This window comes from Canis aureus, chromosome X, assembly GCF_053574225.1.
Source record: "Canis aureus isolate CA01 chromosome X, VMU_Caureus_v.1.0, whole genome shotgun sequence".
Taxonomy (NCBI): Eukaryota; Metazoa; Chordata; class Mammalia; order Carnivora; family Canidae; genus Canis; species Canis aureus.
The window spans coordinates 49,204,912-49,221,538 of NC_135649.1; the positions used below are offsets into that span (position 1 = coordinate 49,204,912).

The 16,627-nt window shown below is 39.6% G+C and overlaps 1 long non-coding RNA gene across 2 annotated transcripts in view; it reads left to right on the plus strand.

Moving 5' to 3' along the window:
• The window catches only part of LOC144307517 (uncharacterized), a 115,955-nt gene that overhangs the window by 56,163 nt on the left and 43,165 nt on the right, over positions 1-16,627 (plus strand). For both annotated transcript variants that reach the window (XR_013374364.1, XR_013374363.1), the window contains exons 2-3: positions 6,586-6,720; positions 15,166-15,235. This is a non-coding gene — a long non-coding RNA (uncharacterized LOC144307517). The remainder of the gene's footprint in view (positions 1-6,585; positions 6,721-15,165; positions 15,236-16,627) is intronic.

Consider the following 16,627-nt stretch of genomic DNA (forward strand, 5'->3'; position numbering starts at 1 on the left):
AAGGGGGATTCTACCTGGATATCTTCTAGGTACTCCAAAATCAATGTATCTAATGTGGTATGCTTCACATCTGTCTCCCAAACTTGTTCTTGCTCCAATATTCCAAGTCTTGATGAATATACCAGCCTACTCATTCACTCAATCCAAAAAGATTGGGAATTATATCTGAGTAATCCTTCTCTTCTACCTCCTGCCCCCATCCAGCATATCACCAAGTCTCTATCCCAGTAGATTGCCATCGTTTCTTACCACATTATTGCTCAAAAGGCCATCTTCACTTAAGCTGCTATATCCACTCTTTCCCTCATCCATTCCATTCTCTACAGCCATAATGAGTTTTCTAAAATGCCAATGTCATTGTGTTTCTCCAGTGCTTAAAATCTGTTATTGGCTTCTTACTGCTTTTAAAATGTCCAAGATTTTTTTAAAGATTTTATTCATTTGGAAAGAGGGAGAGAGAGTGAGAAAGAGAGAGAGCATGAACAGAGGATAGGGGCTGACAGGGAGGGAGAAGCCGACTCCCTGCTGAGCAAGGAGCCTGATAAGGGACTTGATCCCAGGACCCTGAGATCTCGACCTGAGCCTAAGGCAGACACCCAACCGACTGAGCTACCCAAGCACCCCAAGAAGTCCAAAATTCTTTTTTCTTTTTTAGAAGTCCAAAATTCTTGATGTAGCCTCAACACCCCTTTATAATCTGGATAGCCTCATTTCTCTATATGCATTGAATTACTTTCCCTGAAAAATACAAATTTCTTCATACTTTTCGTACTCTATTTCCTCACCTTGGAATGCACTTTTCATTACCTCTTTTGGCTAATTTTACTTGCCTTTCTGTTTTTAACTTAGCTATTCCCCAAGGAATATAGAATTGGCTGTGGATAATCAACTTCCTGATAATTTTGTTAGTTATTTATAGTTAGTTAATTTGTTAGTTATTTTGATAGTTTTGTTATTTTATTATTTTATAAGATGATTTTAGAGTCATGCTTCTTTCATCTTTATTATGAAGACTTTCAAATATACAAGAAAGTTGAAAAAATAGTGCAATAAACACCAATATATTCACCAATATTCAACACATGCTAACGTTTCGCCATGTATTTGCTTTACCTGTGTGTCTGTTCTTTAGTAAACTACTTGAAAGTAAGTTGTAGACATCAGGACATTTCACCTTTAATCCCTCAGCATAGGGCAGCCTGGGTGTCTAAGCGGTTTAGTGCCTGCCTTCAGCCCATGGCGTGACCCTGGGGTCCCGGGATCAAGTCCAATGTCAGGCTCCCTGCATGGAGCCTGCTTCTCCCTCTGCCTGTGTCTCTGCCTCTCTCTCTCTGTGTCTCTCATGAATAAAAAAATAAAATACTTGAAAAAAGAAAAAAAAATCCCTCAGCATACACCTAAGATGTTTTTCTCTATAATTGTATGGTACATCATACCATAAGCACAGCTCAAAGAAATTAATAGTACCTCACCAATCTTCACAAATATTATCTAATATCTAATCCAGTGCTTCCTGAAGTATGGTTTGCAGACTGCTTGATGGCTCACAGGGAGATAAGGAGCTTGCACCATAGTGTATCAGTGTACCACATACTTCACTGAGAAAGCTTTGTGATAAAAAAAAAAAAAGCTGAATAAAACAATGTGTTTAGTAACATAGTTCATTTACATCTATGGGCTGGTTGAGGAGCACTGGGCTGTATTTACATTTCCCCAGCTGTCTCCTAAATGTCTTTTATAGCCAGTTCATATATTGCATTTGAGTGTGGTGTTGCTTTTAATTTAAATAACTTTTTTTTTAATGGTACTGACTTTTAGAAGCTAGCTCTGTCCCACATTAGGAATCTGGCTGATTGTAGTGTCACCAGCCATCCTGGTTTGCCTGGGACTCTCCTGCTTGAAACACTGATCCTGTATTTAGGGATAGGATGGTTTGTTTCCTTATAATTGTGTTTAGCTCTTCCTTCCAGCCTCTGAATTTCCTGTAAATGAGAAGCGCTTGGGATTAGAGGCCTAATTTGATTCAGATGAAACCATTTTTTAAAAGATTGTTTTAAAAAAATAAATAAAAATAAAAGATTATTCATTCATTCATTCATTCATTCATTCATTCGAGACAGAGAGAGGCAGAGACATACACAGAGGGAGAAGCAGGCTCGGGGAGCCTGATGTGGGACTTGATCCCAGGACCCTAGGATCATGACCTGAGCCGAACTCAGCCACGTAGGCATCCTTAAACCATTTTTTGATAAGAATGCTTCATAAGTAATGTCTGCTTTGTGTCACATCTTATCAGGAGGCATGTAATGTCAGTTGTCTGTTCTTAGTAAAGGTAATGATTTAGGTGGTGGCCCTCAGAATTTTCCATGTGACTTTATAATTAGCAAGACATCTATGGAGTATTACTTTGGTACCATATGATTGTCCTGTTCCCTAGTGACATCTCACCTAAAGATTTTAGCATCCATTGGTTATTGTTTCCTGACTCAGTAATTTGGTTTTCTAATTTTTAAAAAAAAAGATGTTATTTATTTATTTGAAAGAGTGGGAACACGAGTGGCAGGAAGGGTCAGAGAGAGAGGAAGAAGCAGACTCCCCGCTGAGCAGGGAGCGAGAGGTGGAGCTCCATCCCAGGACCCTGAGATCATGACCTGAGTGGAGGGCAGACACTCAACTCACTGAGCCATGCAGGCAACCCTGGTTTTCTAATTTTTAAAATGTATTCCCTGGCTTGGTGATTTAATTGGGGGTTGGAAAATATTGATTTCTTATTTGTCAGCCAGTCTATATTTCTTAGGTGGCTTTCTTGTGTTTTTTTTTTAAGATTTTATTTATTTATTCATGAGAGACACAGAGAGAGAGGCAGAGAGAGAAGCAGGCTCCATGCAGGGAGCCCGATGTGAGACTCAATCCCGGGACTCCAGGATCACGCCCTGGGCTGAAGGCAGACCCTCAACCACTGAGCCACCGAGGTGTCCCCGATTTCATTCTTTTTATAGCTGAATAATATTCCATTGTGTGTGTGTGTGTGTGTGTGTGTGTGTGTATGAAACCTCTTTATCCATTCATCATTCAGTGGGTAATTGGGCTGTTTCCATAGTTTGGCTATTGTAGACAATGCTACTGTAAATAAACATTGGGGTGCATGTATCCTTTTGAATTAGTATTTTTGTATTCTTTGGGTAAATGCCTAGTAATGCAGCTACTAGATCATAGGGTAGTTCTATTTTTAACTTTTTGAGGAACCTTCAAACTGTTTTCCAGAGTGGGTGCACCAGTTTGCCTTTCCACCAACAGTGCAAGAGGGTTCCCCTTTCTCCATATCCTCACCAACACCTGTTCTTTCTTGTGTTGTTGAGTGTAGCCACCCAAGAAATGAATAATCCAATTAAAATATGGGCAGAAGACACAAATAGACATTTTTCCAAAGAAGATCTACAGATGGCCAACAGATACATGAAAAGATGTTCAATATCACTCATCATCAGGGAAATGCAAATGAAAACCACAATGAGATATCACCTCACACCTATTGGAATGGCTAAACTCCAATGTCCTTTTGACATTCCTCCATGTGTCTTCTAACACTTACTTAGATTCTGCTACAAGATTCCTAGGCTCACCATATGTTTCCCTGCCCCAGTCCTGGAAACAGCCATTTCCAAGGAACCCTGGTTCCTTTTAATGGAGAATGGTATTTAGAAACCAAGATCTGGGGCAACCTGGGTGGCTCAGCAGTTTAGCGCCACCTTCAGCCCAGGGCGTGATCCTGAAGACCTGGGATTGAGTCCCAAGTCAGGCTCCCTGCATGGGGCCTGCTTCTCCCTCTGCCTATGTCTCTGCCTCTCTCTCTGTGTCTCCCATGAATAAACAAAATCTTTAAAAAACAAAACAAAAAAACCCCAAGATCTGGATGTTGAATGTTAGAAGCAAAATCTAAAATACTGTATTCTGTCTGTGAGCTGTAAAACATTCATACAGTGACCAGCTATCCTGATTTACTCTGAACCTGGGACTTTTCAGTGTTAAAACCAGAAGCATCCTATGCAAACTGGTAGAATAAGTAGGTGACCCTAAATTGGTCACATTGTTAATAGTAATGATTGAGAAAGAACAATGGAAATTGGGGTTGGGATATGTATACTGGTAGTAGCTAAAGTAGCTGTAAAATTACCAGGAGATGTAAGGGTTTGTACTAAATCTCTTTCAACTGTAAAATATCTAGGTCTAGAGCAGTGGATCACAAACTTCACTGCACATTATTATTGCCTGGAGAGCAATTTAAAGCATGGATCCCTGGGCCCAGGACATTCCAATTTATTTTGTTTAGGGAGGGGCTCAGGCATCAGTATGTATGTATGTATTTATTTATTTACTTAAAGATTTTATTATTTATTCAAGAGAGAATGGCAGAGACATAGGTGGAGAGAGAAGCAGGCTCCCCATAGGGAGCCCAATGTGGGACTCGATCCCAGGGACCTTTCAAAACAGAGGTTTCTGGGTGTCAACGCCTCAGAAATTCAGATTTATCTTGGGTGTGGCCCTAGCAGTATTATTTTAAAAACTTCCTAGATGACTGATGTGCAGGTAAGGCTGAAAACCATGGTCCAGGGTTTTTGTCTCCAAGTCTAGTGTTTGACTTGATGAGTGAAAGTGCACATCAAATTACAGATAAAAAAAACTAGCTAGATATGTAATGCATAGGTCAAATAGCTTGCTTTTTTTTCCTTCTTCCTTGTCTAGACCCACCAAGGGTCTCTAAGCACTGGTTTGCAGTCCTTTGAAAAGATTTTCATCTCTTGAAAGCATTCTCTTTCCTGTTCTTTCAGCAGTTATTTTGGTGGATATGGTAGAGTGGGGCTTGATATGCCCGTCAGTTGCTAGTAATTCTAGCAAAGCCTTAAAGTAACCTTTATACGTGGCAAGAGAAAAGTGAGCTCATTTTAACATTAAAGTGGGACAGTTGTTTTAAGGATTTCTCCTCAGCCTGCTTTTTACAGGTTTTCCAGAACTAGCTTCTCATTAGGCTCAACCTAGAGTTGCTGAACCTTTAAGTGCAATTTTGCCATTTCCCTGAGAGTAGGTTTGGAGTTTTACCTATGGCAGTAGTTCCCAGTCTTAGCTGCACAATGGACTTGTTTGGGAGCTTTAAAAAAAGCTCTTGGGGGCATCTGGGTGGCTCAGTTAAGCGTCTGCCTTCGGCTCAGATCATGATCCCTGAGTCCTGGGATCGGTCCCAGTTGGGCTCCCTGCTCAGCAGGCAGCCTGCTTCTCCCTCTCCTCCCCACTCATACTCTCTCTCAAATAAAAAAAAAGTCAAAAATAAAATAAAATAAAATAAAAAAGTCTTTAAAATTAAATTAAATTTAAAAAACTCCTGGTTCCTGGGGCTTGGTCCCTAAACCCAGATATTCTGACTTAATTGATCTGGGGTGTGGTTTTAAAAGATCACCCAAGGTGATTGTAATGTGCAGTTGGGGTTATGATCCTCCAATTAGGGGTGTGGTTCACAAGCTTGTCTGCATAATAAAATTCCCCAGGGATCTTTTAAATAAGCTTCCAAAATCCAGGCCACACCCTCCACCAATTAAATAATCACAACCTCTGGGGTGGGACATAGGCGATGGTAATTTTGAAGTTTCCACAGTGATTCCAATGTGCAGCCAGTTTTGGTTATTTGATTGTTTGGGGGTTGGAAGGGAGAAGAGAATGATTATTATTTGCTGAGATATAAGTCTTCCAACCCTTCACCTTCAAAATTACATTGCCAATTTATAATTTACAGGGTCACCATTGTCATTTTTCTAAGAGATGTATTTCAAAATGACATGGCCATAAAATGCAGTCATGAACCAATTGAAGCTCCCTCAGAGATTACCAATTAATTCAAGTGCAAAAGGACAATTGAAATGGAATATAATTATGTCCCAGATTTAAAAATTTTCCATCAGTTGATTTGGTTCTATCATTATATGTATTTCCACATTATATTTCCCATTGTTTCTTCTCAAAGGAGATTAAGTGGGATTGCAATGCTGACATCTAACCCAGATTCATATAGTGGAGGAACATGTCAATATCAAGTCCATTCCTAACTTGTTAGGGATCCTCAGAGTACATGGAGGGAGAGGGGTCATTGCTCTGAGGATCTAAAAGAAAGGAATTTATTTATTTATTTAAAATATTTTATTTATTTATTCATGAGAGACACAGAGAGAGGCAGAGAGACACAGGCAGAGGGAGAGAGAGAAGTAGGCTCCCTGTGGAGAGCCTAATGTGGAACTCGATCCCAGGACCCCAGGATCGCAACCTGAGTCAAAGGCAGACACTCAAACACCGAGCCACCCAGGCGCCCCTAAAAAAGGAATTTAGATATGTAAAAGTCTTGGGATTTACTGCTTGCATTTTCCTGATCACCTGTATTTATAACCAATCCAAGGAATACCTAAGAAGAAAGGGCTTTATTCTATATATTTAGCTATTTAATAGTTTTCCTCCTCCAACTAGGAGGAGGAATGATAAACTAGACCATAAGGTTTGAAAGCATAAGGGCTATATCCTATTTACTGTTTTATCTTTGTTTAGCACCCAGTCCAGTGTCTGGAATGTGCAGGTGCTCAGAGAGGCAATATAGCCTACTGGCCAAGAGGACTGGCTTTGAAATCTGTCTGACCTGGCCTTGAATCCTGGTTCCATCACTTACATGCTGTGTGACCTTGGGTGAGTTACTTAACCTCTCCAGCCCTCTGTTCCCTGCCCCACTCCCTGGAAAAGAAGGGTAATAGTAGTACTTAGATGATGGGATTGTTGTGACCCATTCAGCAAAACATTATTTGTAAAGCACCTTGCAAATTACCTGGTACATAGTTTGTGTGCACGAAGGTGGGAGTTAATAATCCAATTATTTGTTGAAGGAATAAATGGATGTCATAGCCTACTTTCCCTTCCCTCTCTTGAGAGTACCAAGCAAAAATAACCTAATCAATTTGGTTTCTGTAAGACTTCAATACTTAATTTCAGGCAAATAAAACCAACCACACATTGGAAAAAGTCTCTTCCATGTTGGTGTTTCTCAGCATTTATGTTATAGTCAAATATTGCAACTTCTAGTAAAAAGTTTAAATACAGTTTGGAGAAAAAAATGAAGCACAGAAACAGATAAGGCCATCCCTCTCATTTTGTCACCCTCAAAATATTGGTTGCTAAAATAACCCACTTGTCAAATCCTTTGTACTGCTGTGAGAAGTGCTAATGTAAGGCATGTTTTCTGAAAATAACCGTGATGAGGTGTCATGAATTAAGGGCTTTGGTACAGAAATGATAAAGTTCCCTTCTGGATACAATAGCTCAGGATCATAAATTGCACATAACCTCTACTGGCTTACCCTTTCCACCTCCTAAAAGGAAACTTGTTTCTAGGGGTGTTTTTTTTTTTTTTTAAACTAAACATACTATAAATGCTGCATAGGATCCTAAATTGGATCCTGAACAGAAAAAGGACATTAATAGAAAAACCGGTGAAGTCTAAATAAAGTCTGTAGTTTAGTAAATAGTATTGTACTATATAGTTAGTGTCATAGTTTTGATCAATGTACAGAGTTATATTGGGTGTTCATGTTGGAAACTGAGGGAAGTGTATATGGGAGTTCTACTACGTTTACAGTTCTTTTGCACATCTGAAATTATTTCAAAACAGTTTTAAAAAATGAACCCTTAACATAGTCTTTTAAAAACTAAATATCCTAAAAAAAAAAAAAAACAAAAAAAAACTAAATATCCTGATTGAAAGCTAATTCTAATAAAACCAAGTGTGTTCAGGCCAGGGCTTCAGGGATAGAATAGTGAGTGCTCACCTAGATACTCAGTTATGTGCATAAGCATTACCTGTGACAAGGTGACAAGGGACAGGAGTAGCATGTAGCAATTATTTTACAATAAGGTGTTTCTGGTAGCCTATCAAAAATAGTTCCTTTCTTTCAGTATAAGTTAGCCTGGTTCAAAACACAGCAGACTGACCTAAAAGAGGTCCAAATATAAATGCTTCAGTCAAAGACATATAGGGTGTCAGAATGGATTAAAAAAAAAAGACCTATCTACATGTTGCCTACAAGAGACTCATTTTACACCTAAAAATACTGCAGAGTTGAAATGAGGGTATGGAGAAATATTTATCATGCAAATGGATGTCAAAAGAAAGCTGGAGTAGCAATACTTATATTGGACAAACTAGACTTTTTTTGAAGATTTATTTATTTACTTGAGAGTGCGGAATGGAGGGAAAGGCAGAGGGAAAGAATCTCAAGCAGACTCCCTGCTGAGTATAGAGCCAGACACTGGCTCAGTCTCACATACCTGAGATCACAACCTGAGCTCAAACCAAGAGTCAGACACTCAACTGACTGAGCCACCCAGGTGCCCCTTGACAAACTAGACTTTATTTTTTTTCTCTCTCTTTCTTTAAGATTTATTTATTTATTTATTCAGATAGATAGATAGATATAGAGAGAGGCAGAGACACAGGAGGAGGGAGAAGCAGGCTCCATGCTGGGAGCCCAACATGGGACTCGATCCCGGGACCCCAGGATTGCGCCCTGAGCCAAAGGCAGGCGCCAAACTGCTGAGCCACCCAGGGATCCCCCAAACTAGACTTTAAAACAAAGGTAACAAGAGGTAAAGGGGGCACAATATAATAAAGGGGACAATCCAACAAGAAGATATAACAGTTATAAGTAGTTATGCACCCAACATGGGAGCACTCAAATACACGAAACAATTATTAACAGACATAAAGAAACTAATTGATTATAATACAATAATAGGAGGGGACTTTAACACCCCCACTTATATCAGTGGACAGATCATCTAAACAGAAAATCAACAAGGAAACAATGGCTTTGAATGACACCCTGGACCAGATGGACTTAACAGATAAAATCGGAATATTCCATCCTATGGGACACCTGGGTGGCTCAGTGGTTGAGCATCTGCCTTCAGCTCAGGGCGTGATCCTGGAGTCCCGGGACTGCGTCCCACATTGGGCTCCCTGCATGGAGCCTGCTTCTCCCTCTGCCTATGTCTCCTCTTCTCTTTCCCTGTGTCTCTCATGAGTAAATAAATAAAATCTTTAAAAGAAAAAAACATTCCATCCTAAAACAGCAGAATACACATTCTCTTCAAGTGTATGTGGGACATTTTCCAGAACACATCACATATTAGGTCACAAATCAGGCCTCAACAAATATAAAAAGATTGAACTCATACTGTGCACCTTTTCTGACCACAATGCTATGAAACTAGAAGTCACCCATAAGAAAACATTTTGAAAGACTACAAATACATGGAGGTTAAACAACATGCTACTAAAAATGAAGGGATGAACCAAGAAATCAAAGATTAAAAAAAAACATGGAAACAAGTGAGAATGAAAATACAACCATTCAAAACCTTTGGGATGCAGCAAATATGGTCCTAAGAGGGAAGTATATGGCATTACAGGCCTATCTTAAGAAGCAAGAAAAATCTCAAACAACCTTACACCTAAAGGAGCTAGAAAAAGAATAACAAATAAAGCCTAAAGCTAGCAGAAGGAAGAAAATAATAAAGATTAGAACAGAAATAAATGATATAAAACTAAAAAAAAAAAAACCAATAAAACAGATCAATGAAACCAGGAGCTGGTTCTTTGAAACAATTAATAAAAGTGATAAACCACTAGCCAGACTTATCAAAAAAAGAGAAAACACTTGAATAAATAAAATCAGAAATGAGAGAGAGAAATAACAACCAACATCACAGAAATGCAATTCTAAGAGAATATATGAAAAACTATATGCCAACAAATTAGACAACCTGGGAGAAATGGATAGATTCCTAGAAACAAACTACCAAAACTGAAACTGAAGAAATAGAAAACTTGAACAGACTGATAACCTGGAAAGAAATTGAATCAGTAGTCAAAAATCTCCCAACAAACAAAAGTCCAGGGCCAGGGATGCGTGGGTGGCTCAGTGGTTTAGCGCCTCCCTTCAGCTCAGGGTGTGATCTGGGGTCCTGGGATGGAGTCCCGCATCGGGCTCCCTGCATGGAGCCTGCTTCTCCCTCTGCCTATGTCTTTGCCTCTCTCTGTGTCTCTCATGAATAAATAAATAAAATCTTTAAAAAAAAAGTCCAGGGCCAAATGGCTTCACAGGTGAATTCTACTGAACATATAAAGAAGAATTAATACCTATTCCTCTCAAACTATTCCAAGAAGTAGAAAAGGAAGGAAAACTTCAGACTCATTCTATGAGGCCAGCATTACCCTGATATCAAAACCAGATAAAGACTCCACTGACAAAAGAGAACTACAGGCCAGTATCCCTGAGGAACATGGATACAGATACTCTCAATAAAATACCAGCAAACTAAATCCACCAATACATTAAAAGAATCCTTTACCATGATCAGGTGAGATTTATTCCTCGGTTGCAAGAGTGGTTCAGTATTTGCAAATCAGTCATAGTGATATACCGCATTAAGAAAAGAAAGGATAGGGGATCCCTGGGTGGCTCAGCAGTTTAGCGTTTGACCCAGGGCCTGATCCTGGAGTCCCGGGATCGAGTCCCACATTGGGCTCCCTGCATGGAGCCTGCTTCTCCCTCTGCTTGTGTCTCTGTCTGTCTTTCATGAATAAATAAATAAAATCTTTTAAAAAAAGAACCATATGATCATTTCAATAGATGCAGAAAGAGCATTTGACAAGGTACAGCGTCCATTTGTGATAAAAACTCTCAACAAAGGTATAGAGGGAACATACCTCAGTGTAATAAAGGTCATATATAAAAAACTCACAGCTATTATCCTCCTCACTAGGGAAAAACTGAGAGGTTTTCCTCTACAGGCAGGAACAAGACAGGATGTCCACTCTCACCACTGCTATTTAACATAGTACTGGAAGTCCTGGCCACAGCAGTTAGACAACAAAAAGAAATAAAAAGCACCCTAAATCACCAAGAAGTAGTTAAACTTTCACTATTGGCAGATGACATTATACTCTATATAGAAAACCCTAAAGAACACCAAAAAATGTGCTAAAACTGATACATGCTTTTAGTAAAGTTGCAGGATACAAATTTAACATACAGAAATCTGTTGCATTTCTTTTTTTTTAAAAGTAGGCTCCACATATAAGTGAGATCATATAATTGTCTTTCTCTGAATGACTTATTTCACTTAGCATAATATCCTCTAGTTCACTCATATGTGGAATTTAAGAAACAAAACAGAGGATCATAGGGAAAGAGAGGGAAAAAATGATGAAATCAGAGGAGACCAACTGTAAGAGACTCTTAATCATAAGAAATAGAGGGTTGCTGAAGGGGAAGTAGGTGAGGGGACTGGGTAACTGGATGATGAACATTAAGGAGGGCACATGACATAATGAGCACTGGGTATTATAATAAGACTGATGAATCACTAATCTCTACCTCTGAAACCAATAATACATTATATGTTAATAATTGAATTTAAATAATATTTAAAAAATAAAGTAGGCTCCATGTCCAATGCAGGGCTTGAACTCACAACTCTGAGATCAAGACGTGAGATCAAGAGCGAGATGCTCTACCAACTAAGCCACCCAGGTGCCCCTGTGGCATTTCTATACACCAATAATGAAGCAGTAGAAAGAGAAATCAAGGAATCAATCCCATTTTTACAATTGTATCAAAAACAATGAAATATCTAGGAATAAACCTAACCAAGGAGGTGAACGACTTGTAATCTTAGAATTGTGAAACACTGATGAAGGAAATTGAAGATGACAGAAAGAAATGAAAAACCTTCCATGTTCATGGATCAGAAGAACAAATATTGCTAAAATGCCTATACTATCCAAAGCAATCTACACATTAATGTGATCCCTATCAAAATGCAACAGTATTTTTCATAGAGCTAGAACAAATATTCCTAAAATTTGTATGGAATCACAGAAGACCCTGAATATTCAGCTAAAGCCACCTTGAGAAAGAAAAGCAAAGGAGGAGGCATCACAATTCTGGACTTCAAACTATATTACAAAGCTGTGGTTACTGAAACAGTATGGTACTGTCACAAAAAATGGACACATAGGTCAATGGAACAGAATAGAAAACCTGGAAATGAACTCACAACTATATGGTCAATTAATCTTTGGCAAAGCAGGAAGGAATATCCAATGGGAAGAAGTCTTTTCAACAAATAGTGTTGGGAACTGGACTACTTTCTTACACCATACACAAAAATAAACTCAAAATGGATGAAAGACCTAAATGTGAAACAGGAAACCCATCAAAATCCTAGAGAATACAGGCAGTAACCTCTTTGACATTGGCCATAGGAGCTTCTTTCTAAATATATCTCTAGAGGCAAGGGAAACAAAAGCAAAAATAAACTGTTAAGAGAAAGGGGAACCCTCTTGTACTGCTGTTGGGAATGCAAACTGATGCAGCCACTGTGCAAAACAGTATGGAGGGTCCTCAAAAAGTTAAAAATAGAACTACCCTATGATCCAGCAATTGCACTACTAGGCATTTGTCCAAAGAATACAAAAATACTAATTCAAAAGATACATGCTCCCCAATGTTTATAGCAGTGTTGTGTACAATAGCCAAACTATGGAAACAGCCAGTGTCCATTGACTGATGAATGGATAAAGAGGTGGTATGAATATATATAAAATGGATTATTACTTAGCCCAAAAAAGAATGAAATCTTGCCATTTGCAGTGATAAATATAGTATTAGAGAGTAAGTCAGAGAAAGACAAATATCATGTAATTTCACTCATGTGGAATTTAAGAAACAAATGAGCAAAGGGAAGAGAAACAAACCAAGAAAGACTCTCTCTCTTTTTAAAGATTTTGTTTATTTGAGAGAGAGAGAGAGAGAGAGAGAGAACAAGGTGGAGGGGACAGGGGCAGAGGGAGAGAGAGAAGCAGACTCCCTGTTGAGCAGGGAGCCTGACACGGGGCTTGATCCTAGGACCAGGAGATCATGAACTGAGCCGAAGGCAGACACTTAACCAAGTAAACCCAGGTGCCCCAAGAAATATACTTTTTGAAAAAAGATTTTATTTATTTATTCATGAGGGACAGAGAGAGAGGCAGAGACACAGACAGAGGGAGAAGCAGGTTCCTTGCAGGGAGCCTGATGTGGGACTCAATTCCCAGACTGGGATCACATCCTGAGTCAAAGGCAGATGCTTAACTGCTGAGCCCCCCAGGAGTCCCAAGAAATAGACTCTTAAGTATAGAGAACAAACTAATGGTTTCCAGAGGGGAGGTGGGTGGGAGAATGAGTGAAGTAGGTGATAAGGATTAAGGAGTACACTTGTGATGTGCACAGGGCAATTTGTAGACATGTTAAGTTACTATATTGTACATGTGAAATTAACACTATGTTTACTGGAATTAAAAACTTAAAAAATAAAAACGTTAAAAAAAGGAGGTCCAAATATATATGTTGTCTTAAACTACCATTTTATTTTATTTTATTTTATTTTATTTTATTTTATTTTATTTTATTTTATTTTATTTTATTTTATTTTATTTTATTTTATTTTATTTTATTTTATTTAAACTCCCATTTTAGAGTTTGGTCAGCTAGGTATTGGGAAGGAGTTTCTCACTGTAGTGCTAAGCCTGAAATGGTAATTGTGCCCTGAACATGAGAGGAGTGGGAAGAGTAAGGGTCCAGCCCATTTTTTTAAAAAGATTTTATTTATTTATGACAGAGAGAGAGAGGCAGGCTCCATGCAGGGAACCCGACGTGGGACTCTATCCCGGGTCTCCAGGATCACACCCCAAGCTGAAGGTGGCGCTAAACCGCTGAGCCACTGGGGCTGCCTTGGGTCCAGCCCATTTTAAAGCATCAGCTCCCTTAGCATTCCGTTCCTTTTCTCTTCCCTGGATCCAAAAAACTGTGGCATTAATTCCTGTATCAGCCAAAAGGCAGGTGTTTCTGTAACCTAGTTTGACCACCATGACAATTTTAAAAAGTTTTGGTGGAGGGGGAGTGGAATTTAAAAGAACTATGACACTCTTCGTTCTCTTACGTTCTTGAGGGATGAATCCTTCTGTGTATGTTTGTCATAGTTGCAATCAGCATGTGTATGTGCTATTTTCACTTAACATTATTTTACATTCTGCTTCCCACTTGTGCTGTGTACATAATTGTCATCTTTAATGGCTAGGTAACGTTCCATTGTATTGAATAGCATGATAGTTCTTAGGACTGCGCTCATTTTTCTAAGCAGATATAAAAGGCTTGCCGTCTCTTAGCACCAGAGGTCTATTTTAGTTCCTGGAAGTGGAGACTAGCATGAGCGTGGGATTGCGTGGGATTCATGAGTCATCATCACACAGCACAGTTTGAGTGCTTTGTTAACATCACTCTGCCCACCAGTCGACAGCAGAGCCTCTGGGTTCCCTGGACCTGGGCCGCGCACTTCATAGGCATAGCGATGAAGAGCCTTGACTCCCACGACCCCCAGCTGATACTATTTCTGTGCCAACAGCAAGAAGTTCTTGCTGCTTTCTCACTCACCTGGGATAACTCCACCTGTGTGTCTCATAGAGATTGATATAAGAGAAAAGGCAGGGAGAGTGGGAGGATGGATTATTCTAGCTAAAGAAGTAAGGTACAGGTAAGGGTGCCATGGCTACAGTTCATCTCGGCACACCTGTGAAAATGAAGTAGGATGTGGGGATGGTTTCCAGTCCTGGAAAGCTAGGCAATAGCTCTCATTCTCTACCCCCTTCCTCTCAGAAATCTCAGTTTTGGTCATCCAGTAAAGGGTTAAAGGAGGTTAGAGACAAAGCAGGGAGTCCAGGTGTGACCTCTGCCCCTCAGGTGGCTAATGGCATTTTATGCTTGAGAATGCTAATTGGTGAGGTTCTCCTGAGAAGAGTTCTATTAAGTGCATTTGGTTAAGTCTCACTAGTAGCAACTGCCTTGAAAATGAGTGATTCTGATTGGTTACTGGGAGGGAAGAGATATCCAGAACACATGGCCCAAGCACCAAACACTCAGATATTCAAGGGAGGTACAGCTATGTTAGCTACTATTGGTTTCCATGCTCTGATCCTAATTGATGACTGTTCTTTCTTAACTCTTACTGTGTACTCACTATATGATCTGTGTTCTGCAGATCACACTGGATACCAGTACTGCTGACAGGGTACTCCTGGCATGTAGAAACAACATACAAATGAAGAGTGGTGAGTAGATGTCAGGAGTTGAAAATCATTGCAAACAGAGGCACCCCCACCACCACCTCTGCATACTGAATTCTCTAGTTAGAAAACCCAGGCTTGTCTTATAATACAAACAGACAAGTACTCAGAGCCATATGGGGTTTGTTGAATGATGGACCAGGGCCTTTTGCTTACACAGAGATTCTGACAAGGAGCTAAGCCTTAAAAGTCCTGGAGGAGGGAGGCCAAGACCTTGACAATGAAAGGAACGAAACTTCCAAGGCAACCACTTGCTTGAAAGAAAATTTGGGGCAGCCCCGGTGGCTCAGCGGTTTAGCGCCACCTTCAGGTGTGATCCTGGAGACTGGGGATCGAGTCCCACGTCGGGATCCCTGCATGGGGCCTGCTTCTCCCTCTGCCTGTGTCTCTGCCTCTCTGTCTCTGTGTCTCTCATGAATAGATAAATAAAATCTTAAAAAAAAAAGAAAATTTGCCCTCTAGGGTTGAGGGGCTATCCCTATTCTAGGTCTTGGGCTGCCATGTTGACACATGGATTCGTAAGACCTCTTTGGCAGATTTAGGATTTTCAAAGGCAAGGATATGGGAGGCAGTGATTAGCAGTGGTTGTAGTTACCCTAAATTCTCAATGCTATTTTTACATTAGAATCCAAGGCATCTCTCTTTGGGTTGTCCTTTACAGAAAAGAGGATCTCTTTCCCAGAAGGGAGGTGTAGCTCTCTAATGATCTAAGCTTCTCCCCTAATCATAATAATAGTAGCTAACATTTAATGAGCTACTTATTATGTGCCAGGCACGATGCTAAGCATTTTTATATGGATTTTCCCCTTTGATCCTGACAACTCTGTGAGGTAGGTACTCTTATTTCTGTCTTCACTGGGGGAAATTGCCAGAGTTACCCAGCAATTTGGGATTTGAGATTTGGAAAGTACTGTAACAGACTGCAGCAACAAAATAAGATTCACTCAAAAAATAAATAGAGGTATGCAGGCTGTATTTGGGGGATTTTCTTTAAATAACTTTGTGATTGATGGAGTCTATGTACAAAAATTTGGTTAACATTCAGGAACACGTACACTGTACAGAGGGAAGTGTGCCAATATACTGAAATGCAGTTTTATCAAGTTGCTTCAGCTTAAATTCTCCAACTTGCCCACATTTATAGGTAGCACTCCCACCCCTTTTAAACCACACTTCCCTCTTGGCTGAGAAAGTATGCCTGCCTCATAAACATACATGCCATAAAGACAAATGTGGATGATACAGTTTTCTTAAGAACACTAGTTTGTTCAATTACATTTCCTGTTTGATAAAACTCTTCTTCAGTAGAGAGATTTACTGAATCCCTGGGTGAGAATGATTGTTAACAGAATTCTCCAGTGACATTTATTAGGCAAT